Below are 6,000 nucleotides of genomic sequence, written 5' to 3' on the forward strand. Positions count from 1 at the left end.
AATTCAAACAAACGTGACAATGAGTAATACCATGTTTAAAATGTTTCTCGTAGAGTAACGGGTCAGGTCAACAGATGGCGCTGCTGGGCAGATCTAAGACATCACATTTTTTTATCAAAATAGATGGGAGCTTTCCCGTCTTGTCTACAAACGAGTGTCTTCTTTAACGGACGGTGGAGGTGTTGTCAGTCGTCTCTCCCTTGACAGACGCTGTTTATAAAGTGTACTACAGTAAGTGTTATTTTTAGTGTATTTAAGTGGTTAAATTTATATTGTGTAAAGGTCGTTATATTAAGGTTATTTATTTGTACAGATTTATTTTAAACGGAAATACTTTACAAAACATTAAGATTCACGAATTAATCTATTATGAAGAAGCGTAGGTTAATGGTCGTTAACGCTCTTATCACATCAACTAATTACTTTAGACAATACATTACTATTTTGGCTTATGCTTTAATTTAAATTAATGACATATGGTTTCTTGTGAATACTTACGTTTCTCGTACTTAAGTAACGTTCCTCACGTTACTTATGCTTCAGTAACGTTCCTCATACTTGGTGTCTGTTTTGGTCTTGTATGTTACAGCAAGTATTTGTTACTCGTAATATTATTGTTAATATTGGTCCATAGGTTCCCGCCATGTTTACCCCAGGATATCCCCACTTACAGTCTCCTCCTAATAGGTTAGGTAGGTTGGTTGGTTTGGCTAAATCAATGTTTTTTGTTGTGTATTTTTGGTGTTTTACTCAAATTTAATATCCATTTTTTTTGCAAATTAGCAGCTTCTTAAAAGTGAATATTTTTTTTTATAAACCTTTAACTTGCAAATTAATTGAAGGTCAGATTTGAGTAAAAAACGAAAATCGTCAAAAAACAATTCTCGTACCAAAACCTGAGGAGAGCCAATGGAAGAATATTAAGTTTATTTTGTCTTTACAGATGATGGATCCGGTTACTGTTGTGATAAAGGCCAGTTTGGTGCATCAGTGGTCGTCAGCGTGGATAGTACAGCACCTTATTTATTGAGGTAAGTTTGTTCCATTAGTTTTCGTTAACCACCCGTCACCTTTTTCCCATAAAATATATTAACGCTATTTAACGTTAGTTTAACGTCATTTAACGCTAGTTTAACGCCATTTAACGTTAGTTTAACGCCATTTTTCATTTTCGCCACACTGCTGCCGTTAATCACATGCAAGGTAATTGTTGCCATTTTTTGTTTTTGTCCCTCACTGAGCACTAGCCATTGCTGACAATTAATCCCCGGGAGCTAAGTCGGCTTTGACCATTCCTCTAGCAAGGTCAGAACACAGTACGTCTTATGTACTCTCTCTCTCTCTCTCTCTCTCTCTCTCTCTCTCTCTCTCAGGGTACCAGACACAAATCAATGTAAACTTAACATATTTCAACCATAAATACTTGTACATCAATCACTAATGACTCCCAGCAAGTGTGAGGCTCAGAACCTCTGATTTAACCCCCTTTAACCTCTCATACCTCCGTTTCCATGCCAACGGATAACCAGTGTGTGTGTGTGTGTGTGTGTGTGTGTGTGTGTGTGTGTGTGTGTGTGTGATTTCATTTTAACGAGACAACTGTTCAAAGTTTTACTCATTATCTCCCCGCATTTCTGCACCCTCCTCCTCCTCCTCGTGTCCTTTTATTTTATCAACTTAAGTTCCTCACGTCATCTTTTGTAATTAAGCACTGCATGAACCCCTGAGTGACCATAATATTTACCGAGCTTAGTAATCTGACACACACACACACAGCAATCTGACATTTGAAACACATATTTTAAAATCTTGGAGGAGAATAATTTACAGTTACCCTGAATGCCGTCCTCATTAAACCACGATATTTATTTTCTCTTAATGAGATGAGGAGAACATAGCCGAATCTCCCATTAATTTCCACCAGGTTAATTGTATTTTACTCGAGCATACCTGGTTATCTACTCCCTCCCCCACCTACCTGGTCCTGAGTAACCCCTCCCTCCTCCCCCACCTCCTCCCACCCCCACCCCCCTCCCACCCCCACCCTCCCCCTTTCCATAGTTTGACTTCATATCTCTCGACAAACTGAATATTTCCATCTACTCTACAAGACACTATAGTAATATCAATATTTATTGGAATATTTGAACAAACTGTATTTGTCATCCACTTCTTAACTAGATTCTGGTGTATAGAGATATAATTGCAAGTAATTTTAGTTTCCTTCGGTTTTTTACATCTTATTTTGATATGTTCATAATTATTCAATATCATTTTTCATACAGTTTTTACGCAAATTTAACATTTAAAAATACTTAAATTTTCCTATAAGGTAAAAAAAAAAGCTTTTATAGACGAGGTAAAAATTCGTCGTTGCTTCAGGAAGGTAAATACGAAGGAGTTCCCAAGTTTACAAGACGAACACAATTCACAAGCCTATTTTTCGCTACATTTAACACACAAATAATACTGAGAATAACGCTTTTACTATTTCCTCGGCAATTTCAGTTTCTTCCCCCTGCAGCTCTGTTTAAATTGTTCGCCATACTTATTTATGTGTTAAGGTATAGTAAAGTTCTCGTAAATAAAACATAGATTTTCCTCTCAAGTAACTCTCTTATTGACAAACCTTCTCATTATTTTGTTATAGCATAATTATAAGTTAGTAATGATACATTAATTTGTTTTTACATCTTGATATTTTTGTTAAGTTCTACACATTACTGATGGTCTACGTAGATAAGCTTGATATATTATGAATAATTAATGCATAACATACTTAAAATTCACAATGGTAGCAACGGCTCCTCTCTTAAATTCACACAAGAATTAAAAACAAACTGACAAATTAAATGCAGTTCATTCCAGGACTAGAAATAATTTTAATAAATTTTCTCCTCGGCCGTGTCTATAACCCTGGATTAAAAACACAAAACAACCATAACATGTAGACTGACCTTACCGCCTGCCTCTCCCACAGTATTCAATTTTCAGGTGAGGACAGGTGGGTTGTGTGGAGTTTGGTCACCCAGTAGCTATCCTTCCCTCACTAATATAAGGGCTATTTATACCAGCGATGTATTTTATGTATTTTATTTATTTTAGGTTAGAGAAGCGATAGACAGATGGTGGTAGATATTATTAAACTTGTCAATAGTTAGTAAGGTAACACAGTGGGCTCTCATGAGGATTAGTCCCCGAGCATATTTCACCGTAGTATTAACACAACGCCACGCCACGCCACATTCCTTCCTACAGTGGGTGTGAGATCATAATCCTTCACCTTCGACATGGTAGAGAAATCAGTCTACCCCCTGGCTTGATGTTTGTGTTTCGTGTTATTGTTTTCAGTTATAACAGTCAGTGTTTGGATGGTGCACGTAGGTCGGCCACAAGCGCCTGATACTGTGTTGAAAAGTTACCCAGGGATTCTGATTTATCACGCTAGTTCACACGAGAGACTGAACCCCCTGTGTGCAATAACTGATTTAAGTGTATATAACTCGTAATTGTTTCGTGAATAACCTAACCTAACCTAACCAAACGTTACTGTGATTCATTCAAAGTGTTCGTGGTGTTATGAACCCTGAACAGAGATGATGTGCGTGCTGGAAGGTGAGTGGGTTGGTCGCAAGACTTCCTTCCCTTAGCCAGAGCGCATCGGTAAGAGAACCCTCCACTTATACGAGTATTATTAATTTGTATATTATGTTCTTCTCTGATTCATTTCTGCTATGGTGATTGTTGATGTGTTTCTATTATTATTTAATGTTCAATATGTCAGGTGTTGTTAGTACTTAATGTTTGGTACTAGGTTTAATACGTTATCTTTTTGCCGGAATATTTTGGCTGTGTTAATACGTTATTTAGGAGGCCTCTACCCATGTCAAGGGCCAGGGGTGGGAGGCGTCCTCACCAGTGTTCGTCAGTCCTTGTCACCCAGGAGGACTAAAATGTATGACCTGACCTGTCCAGCAGACTGAGGCCAGCAGGCCAGAGTTTACCGTATCCCAGTTCAGGGACACTTCAGTTAACTAACCCCATCCCTTGAGTATGCTGCTCGGGGAGCGGAAGCTTCCCTTCTCTGGTCGACCTCTCGCTTCCCTATACCACTTCAGACAACTCGTTGGCGGAGCTGTTACGTGTTCGATCTGATGTTCGGTGTCAGTGATTGCTGATATTCCCCTGGTTATTTTTCTTTAATTATTTGTGTGCGTGCGATAATATTGTAATTAAATTTATACTTAAATGGACAATTTTCCCTTTGAACCTCAGGATCGATTGGTATAACAGTCTACCATCAAAGATCCTATATGGCCCAGACACTAACCTCACCGTAAATATGATATGAACTAAGAATTTAACTAAGAATGTAATTCCTACCTCAAAAAATGGAACAGGTTAATATTAGATCCTAGATTATTTTTCCTGGTGATTAAATACCCTAACTCTTACCTGGGGTGGGTTAGGTTAGGTAAGGTAAGGTTAGGTTAGGTTAGGTTAACGTTATGGTGACACAAACTGGGGTGCCTCATTTTTATGTAATACTGTAGGTAATGGGAGTTTAAATTTTTAATATAGAAAAAACATAATTTATTGGAATTTTTTTTATATTCTATCAAACTAGAATAGAGTATACGTGTACATAGTATGTGAGAGGCGACCCCGTGTATTGCAGCTTGGAGGAGGAGCAGGAGAGAGAGTGAAGGTCTTGGGTATACAGAGTGAAGAAGAGTATCAGAGGAGGTGTTTGACTCTACACTGATGGACGGGCCAAGATGTGAAGAGCGTGAAGAGGGGAGAGGGAAGGAGAGGGAGTTGATGGAGAAGTGAGAAAGGAGGGAGGAAGGGCGAGGGAGGAGGTATGGAGGGAGGGAGATATGGTGGGAGGAAGGAAGGAAGTATGAAGGGAGGAAAGTATAGAAGGGAATGAAGGAGGCATAGAGGGAGGGGAGTGGTACTTCCACATCCTCAAGAGTGTTGATGTAAAGCTTTAAGGAAAATATACAGTTACGAGATATTTTCCTATTGTTCTTGGGGTGGACAGACATACAGACATATACACACACACAGGTCTTCTTTATACAAGGAGTTCACGCCACTGTTAATGTTTACCTGTTTGCATGTCTGAGCTGATATGAGAGTTTAACTGGATTATGAAAACGTGATATGAACTGCAATTTGATCAGGAAAGGAGGAGAATATCAGACTACAAATCAGTTTCGTCTGTCCAAGTTGATGAAAATGTTTTCCCCCTTTAACACACAAGTCAACAAAACAATAATATAACACAAATTAGTTGTTTTCCTGAGCTAATATGAAAGTTTGCCTTCATTATTTCCACATGAAAAATACTTTACAACTATTTAAACAATACCAGAAGTAAACTGCTATGTACTGTAATATTCCACACACTCACACACCTAGTTACAACATTCTTCTCAGACAAATAAGAATGAATCTGGACACAGGGGAGAACCCAATCTTCTTTATGTGACCACAACGATGTATTATTCAACAGTATGCAAGAGATTCAAGTATCATTGTTGTGTATAGGAGCCACCACCACCACCACCACCACTACTACTACTACCACCACCACCACCACTACTACTACTACTACCACCACCACCACCACCACCACCACCACCCACCACACCACTACTACTACTACTACTACTACTACCACTATCATCATCACCACCACCACCACCGCCACCACCACCACCACCACCACTACTACTACTACTACTACTACTACTACTACTACTACTACCACCACTATCATCATCACCACTACCACCACCACCGCCACCACCACTACCACCACTATCATCATCACCACCGCCATCGTCACTGCCGCCGCCTTCACCGCCGCCTCCTCCACGCCACCGAATCTCAGAAAGAGTTACAGAACCTTACTTAACCTATCCTAACCTAACCTATTTTATTACTTTAATTGTTAATGGCTTTTAAATAAAATTATGACCTTTTTCCCGT

The sequence above is a fragment of the Homarus americanus genome, unplaced genomic scaffold (assembly GCF_018991925.1).
Source record: "Homarus americanus isolate GMGI-L3 unplaced genomic scaffold, GMGI_Hamer_2.0 scaffold46625, whole genome shotgun sequence".
NCBI lineage: Eukaryota > Metazoa > Arthropoda > Malacostraca > Decapoda > Nephropidae > Homarus > Homarus americanus.